Source organism: Ascaphus truei, unplaced genomic scaffold (genome assembly GCF_040206685.1).
Source record: "Ascaphus truei isolate aAscTru1 unplaced genomic scaffold, aAscTru1.hap1 HAP1_SCAFFOLD_435, whole genome shotgun sequence".
NCBI lineage: Eukaryota > Metazoa > Chordata > Amphibia > Anura > Ascaphidae > Ascaphus > Ascaphus truei.
The window spans coordinates 1-22,313 of NW_027456766.1; the positions used below are offsets into that span (position 1 = coordinate 1).

The 22,313-nt window shown below is 41.5% G+C and overlaps 48 non-coding genes across 48 annotated transcripts; all 48 read right to left on the minus strand.

Annotated features, from left to right (window-relative positions):
* Positions 1-376: 376 nt before the first annotated feature.
* Positions 377-495, minus strand: LOC142484697 (5S ribosomal RNA). Its single transcript, XR_012798146.1, has one exon. It is a non-coding gene; the product is annotated as a 5S ribosomal RNA (ribosomal RNA).
* Positions 496-781: 286 nt separating this feature from the next.
* LOC142484698 (5S ribosomal RNA) lies at positions 782-900 on the minus strand. Its single transcript, XR_012798147.1, has one exon. It is a non-coding gene; the product is annotated as a 5S ribosomal RNA (ribosomal RNA).
* Positions 901-1,575: 675 nt separating this feature from the next.
* On the minus strand, positions 1,576-1,694 carry LOC142484609 (5S ribosomal RNA). The gene has a single exon (XR_012798061.1). It is a non-coding gene; the product is annotated as a 5S ribosomal RNA (ribosomal RNA).
* Positions 1,695-1,979: 285 nt separating this feature from the next.
* On the minus strand, positions 1,980-2,098 carry LOC142484639 (5S ribosomal RNA). Its single transcript, XR_012798090.1, has one exon. It is a non-coding gene; the product is annotated as a 5S ribosomal RNA (ribosomal RNA).
* Positions 2,099-2,385: 287 nt separating this feature from the next.
* Positions 2,386-2,504, minus strand: LOC142484365 (5S ribosomal RNA). The gene has a single exon (XR_012797825.1). It is a non-coding gene; the product is annotated as a 5S ribosomal RNA (ribosomal RNA).
* A 286-nt stretch (positions 2,505-2,790) lies between these two features.
* On the minus strand, positions 2,791-2,909 carry LOC142484699 (5S ribosomal RNA). The gene has a single exon (XR_012798148.1). It is a non-coding gene; the product is annotated as a 5S ribosomal RNA (ribosomal RNA).
* A 286-nt stretch (positions 2,910-3,195) lies between these two features.
* On the minus strand, positions 3,196-3,314 carry LOC142484700 (5S ribosomal RNA). Its single transcript, XR_012798149.1, has one exon. It is a non-coding gene; the product is annotated as a 5S ribosomal RNA (ribosomal RNA).
* Positions 3,315-3,600: 286 nt separating this feature from the next.
* LOC142484702 (5S ribosomal RNA) lies at positions 3,601-3,719 on the minus strand. Its single transcript, XR_012798152.1, has one exon. It is a non-coding gene; the product is annotated as a 5S ribosomal RNA (ribosomal RNA).
* A 286-nt stretch (positions 3,720-4,005) lies between these two features.
* Positions 4,006-4,124, minus strand: LOC142484703 (5S ribosomal RNA). The gene has a single exon (XR_012798153.1). It is a non-coding gene; the product is annotated as a 5S ribosomal RNA (ribosomal RNA).
* Positions 4,125-4,410: 286 nt separating this feature from the next.
* On the minus strand, positions 4,411-4,529 carry LOC142484640 (5S ribosomal RNA). The gene has a single exon (XR_012798091.1). It is a non-coding gene; the product is annotated as a 5S ribosomal RNA (ribosomal RNA).
* A 286-nt stretch (positions 4,530-4,815) lies between these two features.
* Positions 4,816-4,934, minus strand: LOC142484377 (5S ribosomal RNA). Its single transcript, XR_012797837.1, has one exon. It is a non-coding gene; the product is annotated as a 5S ribosomal RNA (ribosomal RNA).
* A 286-nt stretch (positions 4,935-5,220) lies between these two features.
* LOC142484704 (5S ribosomal RNA) lies at positions 5,221-5,339 on the minus strand. Its single transcript, XR_012798154.1, has one exon. It is a non-coding gene; the product is annotated as a 5S ribosomal RNA (ribosomal RNA).
* A 286-nt stretch (positions 5,340-5,625) lies between these two features.
* On the minus strand, positions 5,626-5,744 carry LOC142484705 (5S ribosomal RNA). The gene has a single exon (XR_012798155.1). It is a non-coding gene; the product is annotated as a 5S ribosomal RNA (ribosomal RNA).
* Positions 5,745-6,030: 286 nt separating this feature from the next.
* On the minus strand, positions 6,031-6,149 carry LOC142484706 (5S ribosomal RNA). Its single transcript, XR_012798156.1, has one exon. It is a non-coding gene; the product is annotated as a 5S ribosomal RNA (ribosomal RNA).
* Positions 6,150-6,435: 286 nt separating this feature from the next.
* On the minus strand, positions 6,436-6,554 carry LOC142484707 (5S ribosomal RNA). Its single transcript, XR_012798158.1, has one exon. It is a non-coding gene; the product is annotated as a 5S ribosomal RNA (ribosomal RNA).
* Positions 6,555-7,230: 676 nt separating this feature from the next.
* LOC142484610 (5S ribosomal RNA) lies at positions 7,231-7,349 on the minus strand. Its single transcript, XR_012798062.1, has one exon. It is a non-coding gene; the product is annotated as a 5S ribosomal RNA (ribosomal RNA).
* Positions 7,350-7,635: 286 nt separating this feature from the next.
* Positions 7,636-7,754, minus strand: LOC142484641 (5S ribosomal RNA). Its single transcript, XR_012798092.1, has one exon. It is a non-coding gene; the product is annotated as a 5S ribosomal RNA (ribosomal RNA).
* A 286-nt stretch (positions 7,755-8,040) lies between these two features.
* On the minus strand, positions 8,041-8,159 carry LOC142484388 (5S ribosomal RNA). Its single transcript, XR_012797848.1, has one exon. It is a non-coding gene; the product is annotated as a 5S ribosomal RNA (ribosomal RNA).
* Positions 8,160-8,445: 286 nt separating this feature from the next.
* On the minus strand, positions 8,446-8,564 carry LOC142484708 (5S ribosomal RNA). The gene has a single exon (XR_012798159.1). It is a non-coding gene; the product is annotated as a 5S ribosomal RNA (ribosomal RNA).
* A 286-nt stretch (positions 8,565-8,850) lies between these two features.
* LOC142484709 (5S ribosomal RNA) lies at positions 8,851-8,969 on the minus strand. The gene has a single exon (XR_012798160.1). It is a non-coding gene; the product is annotated as a 5S ribosomal RNA (ribosomal RNA).
* Positions 8,970-9,645: 676 nt separating this feature from the next.
* LOC142484611 (5S ribosomal RNA) lies at positions 9,646-9,764 on the minus strand. Its single transcript, XR_012798063.1, has one exon. It is a non-coding gene; the product is annotated as a 5S ribosomal RNA (ribosomal RNA).
* A 286-nt stretch (positions 9,765-10,050) lies between these two features.
* Positions 10,051-10,169, minus strand: LOC142484643 (5S ribosomal RNA). Its single transcript, XR_012798094.1, has one exon. It is a non-coding gene; the product is annotated as a 5S ribosomal RNA (ribosomal RNA).
* A 286-nt stretch (positions 10,170-10,455) lies between these two features.
* Positions 10,456-10,574, minus strand: LOC142484400 (5S ribosomal RNA). Its single transcript, XR_012797859.1, has one exon. It is a non-coding gene; the product is annotated as a 5S ribosomal RNA (ribosomal RNA).
* Positions 10,575-10,860: 286 nt separating this feature from the next.
* Positions 10,861-10,979, minus strand: LOC142484710 (5S ribosomal RNA). Its single transcript, XR_012798161.1, has one exon. It is a non-coding gene; the product is annotated as a 5S ribosomal RNA (ribosomal RNA).
* A 676-nt stretch (positions 10,980-11,655) lies between these two features.
* On the minus strand, positions 11,656-11,774 carry LOC142484612 (5S ribosomal RNA). The gene has a single exon (XR_012798064.1). It is a non-coding gene; the product is annotated as a 5S ribosomal RNA (ribosomal RNA).
* Positions 11,775-12,060: 286 nt separating this feature from the next.
* On the minus strand, positions 12,061-12,179 carry LOC142484644 (5S ribosomal RNA). Its single transcript, XR_012798095.1, has one exon. It is a non-coding gene; the product is annotated as a 5S ribosomal RNA (ribosomal RNA).
* Positions 12,180-12,465: 286 nt separating this feature from the next.
* Positions 12,466-12,584, minus strand: LOC142484412 (5S ribosomal RNA). The gene has a single exon (XR_012797870.1). It is a non-coding gene; the product is annotated as a 5S ribosomal RNA (ribosomal RNA).
* Positions 12,585-12,870: 286 nt separating this feature from the next.
* Positions 12,871-12,989, minus strand: LOC142484711 (5S ribosomal RNA). Its single transcript, XR_012798162.1, has one exon. It is a non-coding gene; the product is annotated as a 5S ribosomal RNA (ribosomal RNA).
* Positions 12,990-13,275: 286 nt separating this feature from the next.
* On the minus strand, positions 13,276-13,394 carry LOC142484713 (5S ribosomal RNA). The gene has a single exon (XR_012798165.1). It is a non-coding gene; the product is annotated as a 5S ribosomal RNA (ribosomal RNA).
* Positions 13,395-14,070: 676 nt separating this feature from the next.
* On the minus strand, positions 14,071-14,189 carry LOC142484613 (5S ribosomal RNA). The gene has a single exon (XR_012798065.1). It is a non-coding gene; the product is annotated as a 5S ribosomal RNA (ribosomal RNA).
* A 286-nt stretch (positions 14,190-14,475) lies between these two features.
* Positions 14,476-14,594, minus strand: LOC142484645 (5S ribosomal RNA). The gene has a single exon (XR_012798096.1). It is a non-coding gene; the product is annotated as a 5S ribosomal RNA (ribosomal RNA).
* Positions 14,595-14,880: 286 nt separating this feature from the next.
* LOC142484423 (5S ribosomal RNA) lies at positions 14,881-14,999 on the minus strand. Its single transcript, XR_012797881.1, has one exon. It is a non-coding gene; the product is annotated as a 5S ribosomal RNA (ribosomal RNA).
* Positions 15,000-15,285: 286 nt separating this feature from the next.
* Positions 15,286-15,404, minus strand: LOC142484714 (5S ribosomal RNA). Its single transcript, XR_012798166.1, has one exon. It is a non-coding gene; the product is annotated as a 5S ribosomal RNA (ribosomal RNA).
* Positions 15,405-15,690: 286 nt separating this feature from the next.
* Positions 15,691-15,809, minus strand: LOC142484715 (5S ribosomal RNA). The gene has a single exon (XR_012798167.1). It is a non-coding gene; the product is annotated as a 5S ribosomal RNA (ribosomal RNA).
* A 676-nt stretch (positions 15,810-16,485) lies between these two features.
* Positions 16,486-16,604, minus strand: LOC142484614 (5S ribosomal RNA). Its single transcript, XR_012798066.1, has one exon. It is a non-coding gene; the product is annotated as a 5S ribosomal RNA (ribosomal RNA).
* Positions 16,605-16,890: 286 nt separating this feature from the next.
* On the minus strand, positions 16,891-17,009 carry LOC142484646 (5S ribosomal RNA). The gene has a single exon (XR_012798097.1). It is a non-coding gene; the product is annotated as a 5S ribosomal RNA (ribosomal RNA).
* A 286-nt stretch (positions 17,010-17,295) lies between these two features.
* Positions 17,296-17,414, minus strand: LOC142484435 (5S ribosomal RNA). The gene has a single exon (XR_012797892.1). It is a non-coding gene; the product is annotated as a 5S ribosomal RNA (ribosomal RNA).
* A 286-nt stretch (positions 17,415-17,700) lies between these two features.
* On the minus strand, positions 17,701-17,819 carry LOC142484716 (5S ribosomal RNA). Its single transcript, XR_012798168.1, has one exon. It is a non-coding gene; the product is annotated as a 5S ribosomal RNA (ribosomal RNA).
* Positions 17,820-18,105: 286 nt separating this feature from the next.
* LOC142484717 (5S ribosomal RNA) lies at positions 18,106-18,224 on the minus strand. Its single transcript, XR_012798170.1, has one exon. It is a non-coding gene; the product is annotated as a 5S ribosomal RNA (ribosomal RNA).
* Positions 18,225-18,900: 676 nt separating this feature from the next.
* On the minus strand, positions 18,901-19,019 carry LOC142484615 (5S ribosomal RNA). The gene has a single exon (XR_012798067.1). It is a non-coding gene; the product is annotated as a 5S ribosomal RNA (ribosomal RNA).
* Positions 19,020-19,305: 286 nt separating this feature from the next.
* On the minus strand, positions 19,306-19,424 carry LOC142484647 (5S ribosomal RNA). Its single transcript, XR_012798098.1, has one exon. It is a non-coding gene; the product is annotated as a 5S ribosomal RNA (ribosomal RNA).
* A 286-nt stretch (positions 19,425-19,710) lies between these two features.
* On the minus strand, positions 19,711-19,829 carry LOC142484447 (5S ribosomal RNA). The gene has a single exon (XR_012797904.1). It is a non-coding gene; the product is annotated as a 5S ribosomal RNA (ribosomal RNA).
* Positions 19,830-20,115: 286 nt separating this feature from the next.
* LOC142484718 (5S ribosomal RNA) lies at positions 20,116-20,234 on the minus strand. Its single transcript, XR_012798171.1, has one exon. It is a non-coding gene; the product is annotated as a 5S ribosomal RNA (ribosomal RNA).
* Positions 20,235-20,520: 286 nt separating this feature from the next.
* Positions 20,521-20,639, minus strand: LOC142484719 (5S ribosomal RNA). The gene has a single exon (XR_012798172.1). It is a non-coding gene; the product is annotated as a 5S ribosomal RNA (ribosomal RNA).
* Positions 20,640-20,925: 286 nt separating this feature from the next.
* LOC142484616 (5S ribosomal RNA) lies at positions 20,926-21,044 on the minus strand. The gene has a single exon (XR_012798068.1). It is a non-coding gene; the product is annotated as a 5S ribosomal RNA (ribosomal RNA).
* A 286-nt stretch (positions 21,045-21,330) lies between these two features.
* Positions 21,331-21,449, minus strand: LOC142484617 (5S ribosomal RNA). The gene has a single exon (XR_012798069.1). It is a non-coding gene; the product is annotated as a 5S ribosomal RNA (ribosomal RNA).
* A 286-nt stretch (positions 21,450-21,735) lies between these two features.
* On the minus strand, positions 21,736-21,854 carry LOC142484203 (5S ribosomal RNA). Its single transcript, XR_012797701.1, has one exon. It is a non-coding gene; the product is annotated as a 5S ribosomal RNA (ribosomal RNA).
* A 286-nt stretch (positions 21,855-22,140) lies between these two features.
* Positions 22,141-22,259, minus strand: LOC142484720 (5S ribosomal RNA). Its single transcript, XR_012798173.1, has one exon. It is a non-coding gene; the product is annotated as a 5S ribosomal RNA (ribosomal RNA).
* Positions 22,260-22,313: the final 54 nt, after the last annotated feature.

The following is a 22,313-nucleotide window of genomic DNA, read 5'->3' on the forward strand; positions in this document are numbered from 1 at the left end:
CTCCCAACCCAGTACTAATCAAGCCTCACCCTGCTTAGCTTCCAGAGATCTGACGGGATCGGGCGCTGTCAAGGTAGTATGGCCGTAGGTGGAGATTGCTGTCTCATGATATCCTCTCATTCTTAAATCCATGAGCCTATATCTTGCTCCATGCATACACAGAGACTGAGAAAATGACAGGTGCACTCAAATGTACTATAGACGGAATTCTTGATGTCAGAATTCTATTTTGGAAGGTTGCATTGTGTTGAACTTTCAGAGGAAAAAACGATATATTTCTTTGCCACTGCGGGAAAAAAGTAGTAAAAAATGAAACATTTTCATTTGCTGCAAGGAATGCCATGTATATTTTCATTAGGGAAGCGAAAAATAAAAACCCCTACAGCACCTGGTATTCCCAGGCAGTCTCCCAACCCAGTACTAATCAAGCCTCACCCTGCTTAGCTTCCGAGATCTGACGGGATCGGGCGCTGTCAAGGTAGTATGGCCGTAGGTGGAGATTGCTGTCTCATGATATCCTCTCATTCTTAAATCCATGAGCCTATATCTTGCTCCATGCATACACAGAGACTGAGAAAATGACAGGTGCACTCAAATGTACTATAGACGGAATTCTTGATGTCAGAATTCTATTTTGGAAGGTTGCATTGTGTTGAACTTTCAGAGGAAAAAACGATAGATTTCTTTGCCACTGCGGGAAAAAAGTAGTAAAAAATGAAACATTTTCATTTGCTGCAAGGAATGCCATGTATATTTTCATTAGGGAAGCGAAAAATAAAAACCCCTACAGCACCTGGTATTCCCAGGCAGTCTCCCAACCCAGTACTAATCAAGCCTCACCCTGCTTAGCTTCCGAGATCTGACGGGATCGGGCGCTGTCAAGGTAGTATGGCCGTAGGTGGAGATTGCTGTCTCATGATATCCTCTCATTCTTAAATCCATGAGCCTATATCTTGCTCCATGCATACACAGAGACTGAGAAAATGACAGGTGCACTCAAATGTACTATAGACGGAATTCTTGATGTCAGAATTCTATTTTGGAAGGTTGCATTGTGTTGAACTTTCAGAGGAAAAAACGATAGATTTCTTTGCCACTGCGGGAAAAAAGTAGTAAAAAATTTCAGAGGTGCCTATATTCAACCTCCTCCTGTTTGGATTGAACTCACTATCTCTTCCAAGTATCAGCTTGAACACTGCACACCCCAACTCTGTGAGCCACAAGCTCACCATATAACATGCTGAGTGTTCTGAGGCCTGTATGATATATTTCTAAATGACTGGAGGCATAAGTGTATTATTGTGACCCGTTAAAAAAATACATTCTTGAAGAATTACCTTAAATGGAGAAATTAAATCAGAGACTGAGAAAATGACAGGTGCACTCAAATATACTATAGACGGGAATTCTTGATGTCAGAATTCTATTTTGGAAGGTTGCATTGTGTTGAACTTTCAGAGGAAAAAACAATATATTTTCTTTGCCACTCCGGGAAAAAAGTAGCAAGAAATGAAACATTTTCATTTGCTGCGAGGAATGCCATGTATATTTTCATTAGGGAAGCGAAAAATAAAACCCCTACAGCACCTGGTATTCCCAGGCAGTCTCCCAACCCAGTACTAATCAAGCCTCACCCTGCTTAGCTTCCGAGATCTGACGGGATCGGGAGCTTTCAAGGTAGTATGGCCGTAGGTGGAGGTTGCTGTCTCATGATATCCTCTCATTCTTAAATCCATGAGCCTATATCTTGCTCCATGCATACACAGAGACTGAGAAAATGACAGGTGCACTCAAATGTACTATAGACGGAATTCTTGATGTCAGAATTCTATTTGGAAGGTTGCATTGTGTTGAACTTTCAGAGGAAAAAACGATAGATTTCTTTGCCACTGCGGGAAAAAAGTAGTAAAAAATGAAACATTTTAATTTGCTGCAAGGAATGCCATGTATATTTTCATTAGGGAAGCAAAAAATAAAAACACCCACAGCACCTGGTATTCCCAGGCAGTCTCCCAACCCAGTACTAATCAAGCCTCACCCTGCTTAGCTTCCGAGATCTGACGGGATCGGGCGCTGTCAAGGTAGTATGGCCGTAGGTGGAGATTGCTGTCTCATGATATCCTCTCATTCTTAAATCCATGAGCCTATATCTTGCTCCATGCATACACAGAGACTGAGAAAATGACAGGTGCACTCAAATGTACTATAGACGGAATTCTTGATGTCAGAATTCTATTTTGGAAGGTTGCATTGTGTTGAACTTTCAGAGGAAAAAACGATAGATTTCTTTGCCACTCGCGGGAAAAAAGTAGTAAAAAATGAAACATTTTCATTTGCTGCAAGGAATGCCATGTATATTTTCATTAGGGAAGCAAAAAATAAAAACACCCACAGCACCTGGTATTCCCAGGCAGTCTCCCAACCCAGTACTAATCAAGCCTCACCCTGCTTAGCTTCCGAGATCTGACGGGATCGGGCGCTTTCAAGGTAGTATGGCCGTAGGTGGAGATTGCTGTCTCATGATATCCTCTCATTCTTAAATCCATGAGCCTATATCTTGCTCCATGCATACACAGAGACTGAGAAAATGACAGGTGCACTCAAATGTACTATAGACGGAATTCTTGATGTCAGAATTCTATTTTGGAAGGTTGCATTGTGTTGAACTTTCAGAGGAAAAAACGATAGATTTCTTTGCCACTGCGGGAAAAAAGTAGTAAAAAATGAAACATTTTCATTTGCTGCAAGGAATGCCATGTATATTTTCATTAGGGAAGCGAAAAATAAAAACCCCTACAGCACCTGGTATTCCCAGGCAGTCTCCCAACCCAGTACTAATCAAGCCTCACCCTGCTTAGCTTCCGAGATCTGACGGGATCGGGCGCTGTCAAGGTAGTATGGCCGTAGGTGGAGATTGCTGTCTCATGATATCCTCTCATTCTTAAATCCATGAGCCTATATCTTGCTCCATGCATACACAGAGACTGAGAAAATGACAGGTGCACTCAAATGTACTATAGACGGAATTCTTGATGTCAGAATTCTATTTTGGAAGGTTGCATTGTGTTGAACTTTCAGAGGAAAAAACGATAGATTTCTTTGCCACTGCGGGAAAAAAGTAGTAAAAAATGAAACATTTTCATTTGCTGCAAGGAATGCCATGTATATTTTCATTAGGGAAGCGAAAAATAAAAACCCCTACAGCACCTGGTATTCCCAGGCAGTCTCCCAACCCAGTACTAATCAAGCCTCACCCTGCTTAGCTTCCGAGATCTGACGGGATCGGGCGCTGTCAAGGTAGTATGGCCGTAGGTGGAGATTGCTGTCTCATGATATCCTCTCATTCTTAAATCCATGAGCCTATATCTTGCTCCATGCATACACAGAGACTGAGAAAATGACAGGTGCACTCAAATGTACTATAGACGGAATTCTTGATGTCAGAATTCTATTTTGGAAGGTTGCATTGTGTTGAACTTTCAGAGGAAAAAACGATAGATTTCTTTGCCACTGCGGGAAAAAAGTAGTAAAAAATGAAACATTTTCATTTGCTGCAAGGAATGCCATGTATATTTTCATTAGGGAAGCGAAAAATAAAAACCCCTACAGCACCTGGTATTCCCAGGCAGTCTCCCAACCCAGTACTAATCAAGCCTCACCCTGCTTAGCTTCCGAGATCTGACGGGATCGGGCGCTGTCAAGGTAGTATGGCCGTAGGTGGAGATTGCTGTCTCATGATATCCTCTCATTCTTAAATCCATGAGCCTATATCTTGCTCCATGCATACACAGAGACTGAGAAAATGACAGGTGCACTCAAATGTACTATAGACGGAATTCTTGATGTCAGAATTCTATTTTGGAAGGTTGCATTGTGTTGAACTTTCAGAGGAAAAAACGATAGATTTCTTTGCCACTGCGGGAAAAAAGTAGTAAAAAATGAAACATTTTCATTTGCTGCAAGGAATGCCATGTATATTTTCATTAGGGAAGCGAAAAATAAAAACCCCTACAGCACCTGGTATTCCCAGGCAGTCTCCCAACCCAGTACTAATCAAGCCTCACCCTGCTTAGCTTCCGAGATCTGACGGGATCGGGCGCTGTCAAGGTAGTATGGCCGTAGGTGGAGATTGCTGTCTCATGATATCCTCTCATTCTTAAATCCATGAGCCTATATCTTGCTCCATGCATACACAGAGACTGAGAAAATGACAGGTGCACTCAAATGTACTATAGACGGAATTCTTGATGTCAGAATTCTATTTTGGAAGGTTGCATTGTGTTGAACTTTCAGAGGAAAAAACGATAGATTTCTTTGCCACTGCGGGAAAAAAGTAGTAAAAAATGAAACATTTTAATTTGCTGCAAGGAATGCCATGTATATTTTCATTAGGGAAGCAAAAAATAAAAACACCCACAGCACCTGGTATTCCCAGGCAGTCTCCCAACCCAGTACTAATCAAGCCTCACCCTGCTTAGCTTCCGAGATCTGACGGGATCGGGCGCTGTCAAGGTAGTATGGCCGTAGGTGGAGATTGCTGTCTCATGATATCCTCTCATTCTTAAATCCATGAGCCTATATCTTGCTCCATGCATACACAGAGACTGAGAAAATGACAGGTGCACTCAAATGTACTATAGACGGAATTCTTGATGTCAGAATTCTATTTTGGAAGGTTGCATTGTGTTGAACTTTCAGAGGAAAAAACGATAGATTTCTTTGCCACTGCGGGAAAAAAGTAGTAAAAAATGAAACATTTTCATTTGCTGCAAGGAATGCCATGTATATTTTCATTAGGGAAGCAAAAAATAAAAACACCCACAGCACCTGGTATTCCCAGGCAGTCTCCCAACCCAGTACTAATCAAGCCTCACCCTGCTTAGCTTCCGAGATCTGACGGGATCGGGCGCTTTCAAGGTAGTATGGCCGTAGGTGGAGATTGCTGTCTCATGATATCCTCTCATTCTTAAATCCATGAGCCTATATCTTGCTCCATGCATACACAGAGACTGAGAAAATGACAGGTGCACTCAAATGTACTATAGACGGAATTCTTGATGTCAGAATTCTATTTTGGAAGGTTGCATTGTGTTGAACTTTCAGAGGAAAAAACGATAGATTTCTTTGCCACTGCGGGAAAAAAGTAGTAAAAAATGAAACATTTTCATTTGCTGCAAGGAATGCCATGTATATTTTCATTAGGGAAGCGAAAAATAAAAACCCCTACAGCACCTGGTATTCCCAGGCAGTCTCCCAACCCAGTACTAATCAAGCCTCACCCTGCTTAGCTTCCGAGATCTGACGGGATCGGGCGCTGTCAAGGTAGTATGGCCGTAGGTGGAGATTGCTGTCTCATGATATCCTCTCATTCTTAAATCCATGAGCCTATATCTTGCTCCATGCATACACAGAGACTGAGAAAATGACAGGTGCACTCAAATGTACTATAGACGGAATTCTTGATGTCAGAATTCTATTTTGGAAGGTTGCATTGTGTTGAACTTTCAGAGGAAAAAACGATAGATTTCTTTGCCACTGCGGGAAAAAAGTAGTAAAAAATGAAACATTTTCATTTGCTGCAAGGAATGCCATGTATATTTTCATTAGGGAAGCGAAAAATAAAAACCCCTACAGCACCTGGTATTCCCAGGCAGTCTCCCAACCCAGTACTAATCAAGCCTCACCCTGCTTAGCTTCCGAGATCTGACGGGATCGGGCGCTGTCAAGGTAGTATGGCCGTAGGTGGAGATTGCTGTCTCATGATATCCTCTCATTCTTAAATCCATGAGCCTATATCTTGCTCCATGCATACACAGAGACTGAGAAAATGACAGGTGCACTCAAATGTACTATAGACGGAATTCTTGATGTCAGAATTCTATTTTGGAAGGTTGCATTGTGTTGAACTTTCAGAGGAAAAAACGATAGATTTCTTTGCCACTGCGGGAAAAAAGTAGTAAAAAATGAAACATTTTCATTTGCTGCAAGGAATGCCATGTATATTTTCATTAGGGAAGCGAAAAATAAAAACCCCTACAGCACCTGGTATTCCCAGGCAGTCTCCCAACCCAGTACTAATCAAGCCTCACCCTGCTTAGCTTCCGAGATCTGACGGGATCGGGCGCTGTCAAGGTAGTATGGCCGTAGGTGGAGATTGCTGTCTCATGATATCCTCTCATTCTTAAATCCATGAGCCTATATCTTGCTCCATGCATACACAGAGACTGAGAAAATGACAGGTGCACTCAAATGTACTATAGACGGAATTCTTGATGTCAGAATTCTATTTTGGAAGGTTGCATTGTGTTGAACTTTCAGAGGAAAAAACGATAGATTTCTTTGCCACTGCGGGAAAAAAGTAGTAAAAAATGAAACATTTTCATTTGCTGCAAGGAATGCCATGTATATTTTCATTAGGGAAGCGAAAAATAAAAACCCCTACAGCACCTGGTATTCCCAGGCAGTCTCCCAACCCAGTACTAATCAAGCCTCACCCTGCTTAGCTTCCGAGATCTGACGGGATCGGGCGCTGTCAAGGTAGTATGGCCGTAGGTGGAGATTGCTGTCTCATGATATCCTCTCATTCTTAAATCCATGAGCCTATATCTTGCTCCATGCATACACAGAGACTGAGAAAATGACAGGTGCACTCAAATGTACTATAGACGGAATTCTTGATGTCAGAATTCTATTTTGGAAGGTTGCATTGTGTTGAACTTTCAGAGGAAAAAACGATAGATTTCTTTGCCACTGCGGGAAAAAAGTAGTAAAAAATTTCAGAGGTGCCTATATTCAACCTCCTCCTGTTTGGATTTGAACTCACTATCTCTTCCAAGTATCAGCTTGAACACTGCACACCCCAACTCTGTGAGCCACAAGCTCACCATATAACATGCTGAGTGTTCTGAGGCCTGTATGATATATTTCTAAATGACATGGGAGGCATAAGTGTATTATTGTGACCGTTAAAAAAATACATTCTTGAAGAATTACCTTAAATGGAGAAATTAAATCAGAGACTGAGAAAATGACAGGTGCACTCAAATATACTATAGACGGAATTCTTGATGTCAGAATTCTATTTTGGAAGGTTGCATTGTGTTGAACTTTCAGAGGAAAAAACAATATATTTCTTTGCCACTCCGGGAAAAAAGTAGCAAGAAATGAAACATTTTCATTTGCTGCGAGGAATGCCATGTATATTTTCATTAGGGAAGCGAAAAATAAAAACCCCTACAGCACCTGGTATTCCCAGGCAGTCTCCCAACCCAGTACTAATCAAGCCTCACCCTGCTTAGCTTCCGAGATCTGACGGGATCGGGAGCTTTCAAGGTAGTATGGCCGTAGGTGGAGGTTGCTGTCTCATGATATCCTCTCATTCTTAAATCCATGAGCCTATATCTTGCTCCATGCATACACAGAGACTGAGAAAATGACAGGTGCACTCAAATGTACTATAGACGGAATTCTTGATGTCAGAATTCTATTTTGGAAGGTTGCATTGTGTTGAACTTTCAGAGGAAAAAACGATAGATTTCTTTGCCACTGCGGGAAAAAAGTAGTAAAAAATGAAACATTTTAATTTGCTGCAAGGAATGCCATGTATATTTTCATTAGGGAAGCAAAAAATAAAAACACCCACAGCACCTGGTATTCCCAGGCAGTCTCCCAACCCAGTACTAATCAAGCCTCACCCTGCTTAGCTTCCGAGATCTGACGGGATCGGGCGCTGTCAAGGTAGTATGGCCGTAGGTGGAGATTGCTGTCTCATGATATCCTCTCATTCTTAAATCCATGAGCCTATATCTTGCTCCATGCATACACAGAGACTGAGAAAATGACAGGTGCACTCAAATGTACTATAGACGGAATTCTTGATGTCAGAATTCTATTTTGGAAGGTTGCATTGTGTTGAACTTTCAGAGGAAAAAACGATAGATTTCTTTGCCACTGCGGGAAAAAAGTAGTAAAAAATGAAACATTTTCATTTGCTGCAAGGAATGCCATGTATATTTTCATTAGGGAAGCAAAAAATAAAAACACCCACAGCACCTGGTATTCCCAGGCAGTCTCCCAACCCAGTACTAATCAAGCCTCACCCTGCTTAGCTTCCGAGATCTGACGGGATCGGGCGCTTTCAAGGTAGTATGGCCGTAGGTGGAGATTGCTGTCTCATGATATCCTCTCATTCTTAAATCCATGAGCCTATATCTTGCTCCATGCATACACAGAGACTGAGAAAATGACAGGTGCACTCAAATGTACTATAGACGGAATTCTTGATGTCAGAATTCTATTTTGGAAGGTTGCATTGTGTTGAACTTTCAGAGGAAAAAACGATAGATTTCTTTGCCACTGCGGGAAAAAAGTAGTAAAAAATGAAACATTTTCATTTGCTGCAAGGAATGCCATGTATATTTTCATTAGGGAAGCGAAAAATAAAAACCCCTACAGCACCTGGTATTCCCAGGCAGTCTCCCAACCCAGTACTAATCAAGCCTCACCCTGCTTAGCTTCCGAGATCTGACGGGATCGGGCGCTGTCAAGGTAGTATGGCCGTAGGTGGAGATTGCTGTCTCATGATATCCTCTCATTCTTAAATCCATGAGCCTATATCTTGCTCCATGCATACACAGAGACTGAGAAAATGACAGGTGCACTCAAATGTACTATAGACGGAATTCTTGATGTCAGAATTCTATTTTGGAAGGTTGCATTGTGTTGAACTTTCAGAGGAAAAAACGATAGATTTCTTTGCCACTGCGGGAAAAAAGTAGTAAAAAATGAAACATTTTCATTTGCTGCAAGGAATGCCATGTATATTTTCATTAGGGAAGCGAAAAATAAAAACCCCTACAGCACCTGGTATTCCCAGGCAGTCTCCCAACCCAGTACTAATCAAGCCTCACCCTGCTTAGCTTCCGAGATCTGACGGGATCGGGCGCTGTCAAGGTAGTATGGCCGTAGGTGGAGATTGCTGTCTCATGATATCCTCTCATTCTTAAATCCATGAGCCTATATCTTGCTCCATGCATACACAGAGACTGAGAAAATGACAGGTGCACTCAAATGTACTATAGACGGAATTCTTGATGTCAGAATTCTATTTTGGAAGGTTGCATTGTGTTGAACTTTCAGAGGAAAAAACGATAGATTTCTTTGCCACTGCGGGAAAAAAGTAGTAAAAAATTTCAGAGGTGCCTATATTCAACCTCCTCCTGTTTGGATTTGAACTCACTATCTCTTCCAAGTATCAGCTTGAACACTGCACACCCCAACTCTGTGAGCCACAAGCTCACCATATAACATGCTGAGTGTTCTGAGGCCTGTATGATATATTTCTAAATGACATGGGAGGCATAAGTGTATTATTGTGACCGTTAAAAAAATACATTCTTGAAGAATTACCTTAAATGGAGAAATTAAATCAGAGACTGAGAAAATGACAGGTGCACTCAAATATACTATAGACGGAATTCTTGATGTCAGAATTCTATTTTGGAAGGTTGCATTGTGTTGAACTTTCAGAGGAAAAAACAATATATTTCTTTGCCACTCCGGGAAAAAAGTAGCAAGAAATGAAACATTTTCATTTGCTGCGAGGAATGCCATGTATATTTTCATTAGGGAAGCGAAAAATAAAAACCCCTACAGCACCTGGTATTCCCAGGCAGTCTCCCAACCCAGTACTAATCAAGCCTCACCCTGCTTAGCTTCCGAGATCTGACGGGATCGGGAGCTTTCAAGGTAGTATGGCCGTAGGTGGAGGTTGCTGTCTCATGATATCCTCTCATTCTTAAATCCATGAGCCTATATCTTGCTCCATGCATACACAGAGACTGAGAAAATGACAGGTGCACTCAAATGTACTATAGACGGAATTCTTGATGTCAGAATTCTATTTTGGAAGGTTGCATTGTGTTGAACTTTCAGAGGAAAAAACGATAGATTTCTTTGCCACTGCGGGAAAAAAGTAGTAAAAAATGAAACATTTTAATTTGCTGCAAGGAATGCCATGTATATTTTCATTAGGGAAGCAAAAAATAAAAACACCCACAGCACCTGGTATTCCCAGGCAGTCTCCCAACCCAGTACTAATCAAGCCTCACCCTGCTTAGCTTCCGAGATCTGACGGGATCGGGCGCTGTCAAGGTAGTATGGCCGTAGGTGGAGATTGCTGTCTCATGATATCCTCTCATTCTTAAATCCATGAGCCTATATCTTGCTCCATGCATACACAGAGACTGAGAAAATGACAGGTGCACTCAAATGTACTATAGACGGAATTCTTGATGTCAGAATTCTATTTTGGAAGGTTGCATTGTGTTGAACTTTCAGAGGAAAAAACGATAGATTTCTTTGCCACTGCGGGAAAAAAGTAGTAAAAAATGAAACATTTTCATTTGCTGCAAGGAATGCCATGTATATTTTCATTAGGGAAGCAAAAAATAAAAACACCCACAGCACCTGGTATTCCCAGGCAGTCTCCCAACCCAGTACTAATCAAGCCTCACCCTGCTTAGCTTCCGAGATCTGACGGGATCGGGCGCTTTCAAGGTAGTATGGCCGTAGGTGGAGATTGCTGTCTCATGATATCCTCTCATTCTTAAATCCATGAGCCTATATCTTGCTCCATGCATACACAGAGACTGAGAAAATGACAGGTGCACTCAAATGTACTATAGACGGAATTCTTGATGTCAGAATTCTATTTTGGAAGGTTGCATTGTGTTGAACTTTCAGAGGAAAAAACGATAGATTTCTTTGCCACTGCGGGAAAAAAGTAGTAAAAAATGAAACATTTTCATTTGCTGCAAGGAATGCCATGTATATTTTCATTAGGGAAGCGAAAAATAAAAACCCCTACAGCACCTGGTATTCCCAGGCAGTCTCCCAACCCAGTACTAATCAAGCCTCACCCTGCTTAGCTTCCGAGATCTGACGGGATCGGGCGCTGTCAAGGTAGTATGGCCGTAGGTGGAGATTGCTGTCTCATGATATCCTCTCATTCTTAAATCCATGAGCCTATATCTTGCTCCATGCATACACAGAGACTGAGAAAATGACAGGTGCACTCAAATGTACTATAGACGGAATTCTTGATGTCAGAATTCTATTTTGGAAGGTTGCATTGTGTTGAACTTTCAGAGGAAAAAACGATAGATTTCTTTGCCACTGCGGGAAAAAAGTAGTAAAAAATTTCAGAGGTGCCTATATTCAACCTCCTCCTGTTTGGATTTGAACTCACTATCTCTTCCAAGTATCAGCTTGAACACTGCACACCCCAACTCTGTGAGCCACAAGCTCACCATATAACATGCTGAGTGTTCTGAGGCCTGTATGATATATTTCTAAATGACATGGGAGGCATAAGTGTATTATTGTGACCGTTAAAAAAATACATTCTTGAAGAATTACCTTAAATGGAGAAATTAAATCAGAGACTGAGAAAATGACAGGTGCACTCAAATATACTATAGACGGAATTCTTGATGTCAGAATTCTATTTTGGAAGGTTGCATTGTGTTGAACTTTCAGAGGAAAAAACAATATATTTCTTTGCCACTCCGGGAAAAAAGTAGCAAGAAATGAAACATTTTCATTTGCTGCGAGGAATGCCATGTATATTTTCATTAGGGAAGCGAAAAATAAAAACCCCTACAGCACCTGGTATTCCCAGGCAGTCTCCCAACCCAGTACTAATCAAGCCTCACCCTGCTTAGCTTCCGAGATCTGACGGGATCGGGAGCTTTCAAGGTAGTATGGCCGTAGGTGGAGGTTGCTGTCTCATGATATCCTCTCATTCTTAAATCCATGAGCCTATATCTTGCTCCATGCATACACAGAGACTGAGAAAATGACAGGTGCACTCAAATGTACTATAGACGGAATTCTTGATGTCAGAATTCTATTTTGGAAGGTTGCATTGTGTTGAACTTTCAGAGGAAAAAACGATAGATTTCTTTGCCACTGCGGGAAAAAAGTAGTAAAAAATGAAACATTTTAATTTGCTGCAAGGAATGCCATGTATATTTTCATTAGGGAAGCAAAAAATAAAAACACCCACAGCACCTGGTATTCCCAGGCAGTCTCCCAACCCAGTACTAATCAAGCCTCACCCTGCTTAGCTTCCGAGATCTGACGGGATCGGGCGCTGTCAAGGTAGTATGGCCGTAGGTGGAGATTGCTGTCTCATGATATCCTCTCATTCTTAAATCCATGAGCCTATATCTTGCTCCATGCATACACAGAGACTGAGAAAATGACAGGTGCACTCAAATGTACTATAGACGGAATTCTTGATGTCAGAATTCTATTTTGGAAGGTTGCATTGTGTTGAACTTTCAGAGGAAAAAACGATAGATTTCTTTGCCACTGCGGGAAAAAAGTAGTAAAAAATGAAACATTTTCATTTGCTGCAAGGAATGCCATGTATATTTTCATTAGGGAAGCAAAAAATAAAAACACCCACAGCACCTGGTATTCCCAGGCAGTCTCCCAACCCAGTACTAATCAAGCCTCACCCTGCTTAGCTTCCGAGATCTGACGGGATCGGGCGCTTTCAAGGTAGTATGGCCGTAGGTGGAGATTGCTGTCTCATGATATCCTCTCATTCTTAAATCCATGAGCCTATATCTTGCTCCATGCATACACAGAGACTGAGAAAATGACAGGTGCACTCAAATGTACTATAGACGGAATTCTTGATGTCAGAATTCTATTTTGGAAGGTTGCATTGTGTTGAACTTTCAGAGGAAAAAACGATAGATTTCTTTGCCACTGCGGGAAAAAAGTAGTAAAAAATGAAACATTTTCATTTGCTGCAAGGAATGCCATGTATATTTTCATTAGGGAAGCGAAAAATAAAAACCCCTACAGCACCTGGTATTCCCAGGCAGTCTCCCAACCCAGTACTAATCAAGCCTCACCCTGCTTAGCTTCCGAGATCTGACGGGATCGGGCGCTGTCAAGGTAGTATGGCCGTAGGTGGAGATTGCTGTCTCATGATATCCTCTCATTCTTAAATCCATGAGCCTATATCTTGCTCCATGCATACACAGAGACTGAGAAAATGACAGGTGCACTCAAATGTACTATAGACGGAATTCTTGATGTCAGAATTCTATTTTGGAAGGTTGCATTGTGTTGAACTTTCAGAGGAAAAAACGATAGATTTCTTTGCCACTGCGGGAAAAAAGTAGTAAAAAATGAAACATTTTCATTTGCTGCAAGGAATGCCATGTATATTTTCATTAGGGAAGCGAAAAATAAAAACCCCTACAGCACCTGGTATTCCCAGGCAGTCTCCCAACCCAGTACTAATCAAGCCTCACCCTGCTTAGCTTCCGAGATCTGACGGGATCGGGCGCTGTCAAGGTAGTATGGCCGTAGGTGGAGATTGCTGTCTCATGATATCCTCTCATTCTTAAATCCATGAGCCTATATCTTGCTCCATGCATACACAGAGACTGAGAAAATGACAGGTGCACTCAAATGTACTATAGACGGAATTCTTGATGTCAGAATTCTATTTTGGAAGGTTGCATTGTGTTGAACTTTCAGAGGAAAAAACGATAGATTTCTTTGCCACTGCGGGAAAAAAGTAGTAAAAAATTTCAGAGGTGCCTATATTCAACCTCCTCCTGTTTGGATTTGAACTCACTATCTCTTCCAAGTATCAGCTTGAACACTGCACACCCCAACTCTGTGAGCCACAAGCTCACCATATAACATGCTGAGTGTTCTGAGGCCTGTATGATATATTTCTAAATGACATGGGAGGCATAAGTGTATTATTGTGACCGTTAAAAAAATACATTCTTGAAGAATTACCTTAAATGGAGAAATTAAATCAGAGACTGAGAAAATGACAGGTGCACTCAAATATACTATAGACGGAATTCTTGATGTCAGAATTCTATTTTGGAAGGTTGCATTGTGTTGAACTTTCAGAGGAAAAAACAATATATTTCTTTGCCACTCCGGGAAAAAAGTAGCAAGAAATGAAACATTTTCATTTGCTGCGAGGAATGCCATGTATATTTTCATTAGGGAAGCGAAAAATAAAAACCCCTACAGCACCTGGTATTCCCAGGCAGTCTCCCAACCCAGTACTAATCAAGCCTCACCCTGCTTAGCTTCCGAGATCTGACGGGATCGGGAGCTTTCAAGGTAGTATGGCCGTAGGTGGAGGTTGCTGTCTCATGATATCCTCTCATTCTTAAATCCATGAGCCTATATCTTGCTCCATGCATACACAGAGACTGAGAAAATGACAGGTGCACTCAAATGTACTATAGACGGAATTCTTGATGTCAGAATTCTATTTTGGAAGGTTGCATTGTGTTGAACTTTCAGAGGAAAAAACGATAGATTTCTTTGCCACTGCGGGAAAAAAGTAGTAAAAAATGAAACATTTTAATTTGCTGCAAGGAATGCCATGTATATTTTCATTAGGGAAGCAAAAAATAAAAACACCCACAGCACCTGGTATTCCCAGGCAGTCTCCCAACCCAGTACTAATCAAGCCTCACCCTGCTTAGCTTCCGAGATCTGACGGGATCGGGCGCTGTCAAGGTAGTATGGCCGTAGGTGGAGATTGCTGTCTCATGATATCCTCTCATTCTTAAATCCATGAGCCTATATCTTGCTCCATGCATACACAGAGACTGAGAAAATGACAGGTGCACTCAAATGTACTATAGACGGAATTCTTGATGTCAGAATTCTATTTTGGAAGGTTGCATTGTGTTGAACTTTCAGAGGAAAAAACGATAGATTTCTTTGCCACTGCGGGAAAAAAGTAGTAAAAAATGAAACATTTTCATTTGCTGCAAGGAATGCCATGTATATTTTCATTAGGGAAGCAAAAAATAAAAACACCCACAGCACCTGGTATTCCCAGGCAGTCTCCCAACCCAGTACTAATCAAGCCTCACCCTGCTTAGCTTCCGAGATCTGACGGGATCGGGCGCTTTCAAGGTAGTATGGCCGTAGGTGGAGATTGCTGTCTCATGATATCCTCTCATTCTTAAATCCATGAGCCTATATCTTGCTCCATGCATACACAGAGACTGAGAAAATGACAGGTGCACTCAAATGTACTATAGACGGAATTCTTGATGTCAGAATTCTATTTTGGAAGGTTGCATTGTGTTGAACTTTCAGAGGAAAAAACGATAGATTTCTTTGCCACTGCGGGAAAAAAGTAGTAAAAAATGAAACATTTTCATTTGCTGCAAGGAATGCCATGTATATTTTCATTAGGGAAGCGAAAAATAAAAACCCCTACAGCACCTGGTATTCCCAGGCAGTCTCCCAACCCAGTACTAATCAAGCCTCACCCTGCTTAGCTTCCGAGATCTGACGGGATCGGGCGCTGTCAAGGTAGTATGGCCGTAGGTGGAGATTGCTGTCTCATGATATCCTCTCATTCTTAAATCCATGAGCCTATATCTTGCTCCATGCATACACAGAGACTGAGAAAATGACAGGTGCACTCAAATGTACTATAGACGGAATTCTTGATGTCAGAATTCTATTTTGGAAGGTTGCATTGTGTTGAACTTTCAGAGGAAAAAACGATAGATTTCTTTGCCACTGCGGGAAAAAAGTAGTAAAAAATGAAACATTTTCATTTGCTGCAAGGAATGCCATGTATATTTTCATTAGGGAAGCGAAAAATAAAAACCCCTACAGCACCTGGTATTCCCAGGCAGTCTCCCAACCCAGTACTAATCAAGCCTCACCCTGCTTAGCTTCCGAGATCTGACGGGATCGGGCGCTGTCAAGGTAGTATGGCCGTAGGTGGAGATTGCTGTCTCATGATATCCTCTCATTCTTAAATCCATGAGCCTATATCTTGCTCCATGCATACACAGAGACTGAGAAAATGACAGGTGCACTCAAATGTACTATAGACGGAATTCTTGATGTCAGAATTCTATTTTGGAAGGTTGCATTGTGTTGAACTTTCAGAGGAAAAAACGATAGATTTCTTTGCCACTGCGGGAAAAAAGTAGTAAAAAATTTCAGAGGTGCCTATATTCAACCTCCTCCTGTTTGGATTTGAACTCACTATCTCTTCCAAGTATCAGCTTGAACACTGCACACCCCAACTCTGTGAGCCACAAGCTCACCATATAACATGCTGAGTGTTCTGAGGCCTGTATGATATATTTCTAAATGACATGGGAGGCATAAGTGTATTATTGTGACCGTTAAAAAAATACATTCTTGAAGAATTACCTTAAATGGAGAAATTAAATCAGAGACTGAGAAAATGACAGGTGCACTCAAATATACTATAGACGGAATTCTTGATGTCAGAATTCTATTTTGGAAGGTTGCATTGTGTTGAACTTTCAGAGGAAAAAACAATATATTTCTTTGCCACTCCGGGAAAAAAGTAGCAAGAAATGAAACATTTTCATTTGCTGCGAGGAATGCCATGTATATTTTCATTAGGGAAGCGAAAAATAAAAACCCCTACAGCACCTGGTATTCCCAGGCAGTCTCCCAACCCAGTACTAATCAAGCCTCACCCTGCTTAGCTTCCGAGATCTGACGGGATCGGGAGCTTTCAAGGTAGTATGGCCGTAGGTGGAGGTTGCTGTCTCATGATATCCTCTCATTCTTAAATCCATGAGCCTATATCTTGCTCCATGCATACACAGAGACTGAGAAAATGACAGGTGCACTCAAATGTACTATAGACGGAATTCTTGATGTCAGAATTCTATTTTGGAAGGTTGCATTGTGTTGAACTTTCAGAGGAAAAAACGATAGATTTCTTTGCCACTGCGGGAAAAAAGTAGTAAAAAATGAAACATTTTAATTTGCTGCAAGGAATGCCATGTATATTTTCATTAGGGAAGCAAAAAATAAAAACACCCACAGCACCTGGTATTCCCAGGCAGTCTCCCAACCCAGTACTAATCAAGCCTCACCCTGCTTAGCTTCCGAGATCTGACGGGATCGGGCGCTGTCAAGGTAGTATGGCCGTAGGTGGAGATTGCTGTCTCATGATATCCTCTCATTCTTAAATCCATGAGCCTATATCTTGCTCCATGCATACACAGAGACTGAGAAAATGACAGGTGCACTCAAATGTACTATAGACGGAATTCTTGATGTCAGAATTCTATTTTGGAAGGTTGCATTGTGTTGAACTTTCAGAGGAAAAAACGATAGATTTCTTTGCCACTGCGGGAAAAAAGTAGTAAAAAATGAAACATTTTCATTTGCTGCAAGGAATGCCATGTATATTTTCATTAGGGAAGCAAAAAATAAAAACACCCACAGCACCTGGTATTCCCAGGCAGTCTCCCAACCCAGTACTAATCAAGCCTCACCCTGCTTAGCTTCCGAGATCTGACGGGATCGGGCGCTTTCAAGGTAGTATGGCCGTAGGTGGAGATTGCTGTCTCATGATATCCTCTCATTCTTAAATCCATGAGCCTATATCTTGCTCCATGCATACACAGAGACTGAGAAAATGACAGGTGCACTCAAATGTACTATAGACGGAATTCTTGATGTCAGAATTCTATTTTGGAAGGTTGCATTGTGTTGAAATTTCAGAGGAAAAAACGATAGATTTCTTTGCCACTGCGGGAAAAAAGTAGTAAAAAATGAAACATTTTCATTTGCTGCAAGGAATGCCATGTATATTTTCATTAGGGAAGCGAAAAATAAAAACCCCTACAGCACCTGGTATTCCCAGGCAGTCTCCCAACCCAGTACTAATCAAGCCTCACCCTGCTTAGCTTCCGAGATCTGACGGGATCGGGCGCTGTCAAGGTAGTATGGCCGTAGGTGGAGATTGCTGTCTCATGATATCCTCTCATTCTTAAATCCATGAGCCTATATCTTGCTCCATGCATACACAGAGACTGAGAAAATGACAGGTGCACTCAAATGTACTATAGACGGAATTCTTGATGTCAGAATTCTATTTTGGAAGGTTGCATTGTGTTGAACTTTCAGAGGAAAAAACGATAGATTTCTTTGCCACTGCGGGAAAAAAGTAGTAAAAAATGAAACATTTTCATTTGCTGCAAGGAATGCCATGTATATTTTCATTAGGGAAGCGAAAAATAAAAACCCCTACAGCACCTGGTATTCCCAGGCAGTCTCCCAACCCAGTACTAATCAAGCCTCACCCTGCTTAGCTTCCGAGATCTGACGGGATCGGGCGCTGTCAAGGTAGTATGGCCGTAGGTGGAGATTGCTGTCTCATGATATCCTCTCATTCTTAAATCCATGAGCCTATATCTTGCTCCATGCATACACAGAGACTGAGAAAATGACAGGTGCACTCAAATGTACTATAGACGGAATTCTTGATGTCAGAATTCTATTTTGGAAGGTTGCATTGTGTTGAACTTTCAGAGGAAAAAACGATAGATTTCTTTGCCACTGCGGGAAAAAAGTAGTAAAAAATTTCAGAGGTGCCTATATTCAACCTCCTCCTGTTTGGATTTGAACTCACTATCTCTTCCAAGTATCAGCTTGAACACTGCACACCCCAACTCTGTGAGCCACAAGCTCACCATATAACATGCTGAGTGTTCTGAGGCCTGTATGATATATTTCTAAATGACATGGGAGGCATAAGTGTATTATTGTGACCGTTAAAAAAATACATTCTTGAAGAATTACCTTAAATGGAGAAATTAAATCAGAGACTGAGAAAATGACAGGTGCACTCAAATATACTATAGACGGAATTCTTGATGTCAGAATTCTATTTTGGAAGGTTGCATTGTGTTGAACTTTCAGAGGAAAAAACAATATATTTCTTTGCCACTCCGGGAAAAAAGTAGCAAGAAATGAAACATTTTCATTTGCTGCGAGGAATGCCATGTATATTTTCATTAGGGAAGCGAAAAATAAAAACCCCTACAGCACCTGGTATTCCCAGGCAGTCTCCCAACCCAGTACTAATCAAGCCTCACCCTGCTTAGCTTCCGAGATCTGACGGGATCGGGAGCTTTCAAGGTAGTATGGCCGTAGGTGGAGGTTGCTGTCTCATGATATCCTCTCATTCTTAAATCCATGAGCCTATATCTTGCTCCATGCATACACAGAGACTGAGAAAATGACAGGTGCACTCAAATGTACTATAGACGGAATTCTTGATGTCAGAATTCTATTTTGGAAGGTTGCATTGTGTTGAACTTTCAGAGGAAAAAACGATAGATTTCTTTGCCACTGCGGGAAAAAAGTAGTAAAAAATGAAACATTTTAATTTGCTGCAAGGAATGCCATGTATATTTTCATTAGGGAAGCAAAAAATAAAAACACCCACAGCACCTGGTATTCCCAGGCAGTCTCCCAACCCAGTACTAATCAAGCCTCACCCTGCTTAGCTTCCGAGATCTGACGGGATCGGGCGCTGTCAAGGTAGTATGGCCGTAGGTGGAGATTGCTGTCTCATGATATCCTCTCATTCTTAAATCCATGAGCCTATATCTTGCTCCATGCATACACAGAGACTGAGAAAATGACAGGTGCACTCAAATGTACTATAGACGGAATTCTTGATGTCAGAATTCTATTTTGGAAGGTTGCATTGTGTTGAACTTTCAGAGGAAAAAACGATAGATTTCTTTGCCACTGCGGGAAAAAAGTAGTAAAAAATGAAACATTTTCATTTGCTGCAAGGAATGCCATGTATATTTTCATTAGGGAAGCAAAAAATAAAAACACCCACAGCACCTGGTATTCCCAGGCAGTCTCCCAACCCAGTACTAATCAAGCCTCACCCTGCTTAGCTTCCGAGATCTGACGGGATCGGGCGCTTTCAAGGTAGTATGGCCGTAGGTGGAGATTGCTGTCTCATGATATCCTCTCATTCTTAAATCCATGAGCCTATATCTTGCTCCATGCATACACAGAGACTGAGAAAATGACAGGTGCACTCAAATGTACTATAGACGGAATTCTTGATGTCAGAATTCTATTTTGGAAGGTTGCATTGTGTTGAACTTTCAGAGGAAAAAACGATAGATTTCTTTGCCACTGCGGGAAAAAAGTAGTAAAAAATGAAACATTTTCATTTGCTGCAAGGAATGCCATGTATATTTTCATTAGGGAAGCGAAAAATAAAAACCCCTACAGCACCTGGTATTCCCAGGCAGTCTCCCAACCCAGTACTAATCAAGCCTCACCCTGCTTAGCTTCCGAGATCTGACGGGATCGGGCGCTGTCAAGGTAGTATGGCCGTAGGTGGAGATTGCTGTCTCATGATATCCTCTCATTCTTAAATCCATGAGCCTATATCTTGCTCCATGCATACACAGAGACTGAGAAAATGACAGGTGCACTCAAATGTACTATAGACGGAATTCTTGATGTCAGAATTCTATTTTGGAAGGTTGCATTGTGTTGAACTTTCAGAGGAAAAAACGATAGATTTCTTTGCCACTGCGGGAAAAAAGTAGTAAAAAATGAAACATTTTCATTTGCTGCAAGGAATGCCATGTATATTTTCATTAGGGAAGCGAAAAATAAAAACCCCTACAGCACCTGGTATTCCCAGGCAGTCTCCCAACCCAGTACTAATCAAGCCTCACCCTGCTTAGCTTCCGAGATCTGACGGGATCGGGCGCTGTCAAGGTAGTATGGCCGTAGGTGGAGATTGCTGTCTCATGATATCCTCTCATTCTTAAATCCATGAGCCTATATCTTGCTCCATGCATACACAGAGACTGAGAAAATGACAGGTGCACTCAAATGTACTATAGACGGAATTCTTGATGTCAGAATTCTATTTTGGAAGGTTGCATTGTGTTGAACTTTCAGAGGAAAAAACAATATATTTCTTTGCCACTCCGGGAAAAAAGTAGCAAGAAATGAAACATTTTCATTTGCTGCGAGGAATGCCATGTATATTTTCATTAGGGAAGCGAAAAATAAAAACCCCTACAGCACCTGGTATTCCCAGGCAGTCTCCCAACCCAGTACTAATCAAGCCTCACCCTGCTTAGCTTCCGAGATCTGACGGGATCGGGAGCTTTCAAGGTAGTATGGCCGTAGGTGGAGGTTGCTGTCTCATGATATCCTCTCATTCTTAAATCCATGAGCCTATATCTTGCTCCATGCATACACAGAGACTGAGAAAATGACAGGTGCACTCAAATGTACTATAGACGGAATTCTTGATGTCAGAATTCTATTTTGGAAGGTTGCATTGTGTTGAACTTTCAGAGGAAAAAACAATATATTTCTTTGCCACTCCGGGAAAAAAGTAGCAAGAAATGAAACATTTTCATTTGCTGCGAGGAATGCCATGTATATTTTCATTAGGGAAGCGAAAAATAAAAACCCCTACAGCACCTGGTATTCCCAGGCAGTCTCCCAACCCAGTACTAATCAAGCCTCACCCTGCTTAGCTTCCGAGATCTGACGGGATCGGGAGCTTTCAAGGTAGTATGGCCGTAGGTGGAGGTTGCTGTCTCATGATATCCTCTCATTCTTAAATCCATGAGCCTATATCTTGCTCCATGCATACACAGAGACTGAGAAAATGACAGGTGCACTCAAATGTACTATAGACGGAATTCTTGATGTCAGAATTCTATTTTGGAAGGTTGCATTGTGTTGAACTTTCAGAGGAAAAAACGATATATTTCTTTGCCACTGCGGGAAAAAAGTAGCAAGAAATGAAACATTTTCATTTGCTGCGAGGAATGCCATGTATATTTTCATTAGGGAAGCGAAAAATAAAAACCCCTACAGCACCTGGTATTCCCAGGCAGTCTCCCAACCCAGTACTAATCAAGCCTCACCCTGCTTAGCTTCCGAGATCTGACGGGATCGGGCGCTGTCAAGGTAGTATGGCCATAGGTGGAGATTGCTGTCTCATGATATCCTCTCATTCTTAAATCCATGAGCCTATATCTTGCTCCATGCATACACAGAGACTGAGAAAATGACAGGTGCACTCAAATGTACTATAGACGGAATTCTTGATGTCAGAATTCTATTTTGGAAGGTTGCATTGTGTTGAACTTTCAGAGGAAAAAACGATAGATTTCTTTGCCACTGCGGGAAAAAAGTAGCAAGAAATGAAACATTTTCATTTGCTGCGAGGAATGCCATGTATATTTTCATTAGGGAAGCGAAAAATAAAAACCCCTACAGCACCTGGTATTCCCAGGCAGTCTCCCAACCCAGTACTAATCAAGCCTCACCCTGCTTAGCTTCCGAGATCTGACGGGATCGGGCGCTGTCAAGGTAGTATGGCCGTAGGTGGAGATTGCTGTCTCATGATATCCTCTCATTCTTAAATCCATGAGCCTATATCT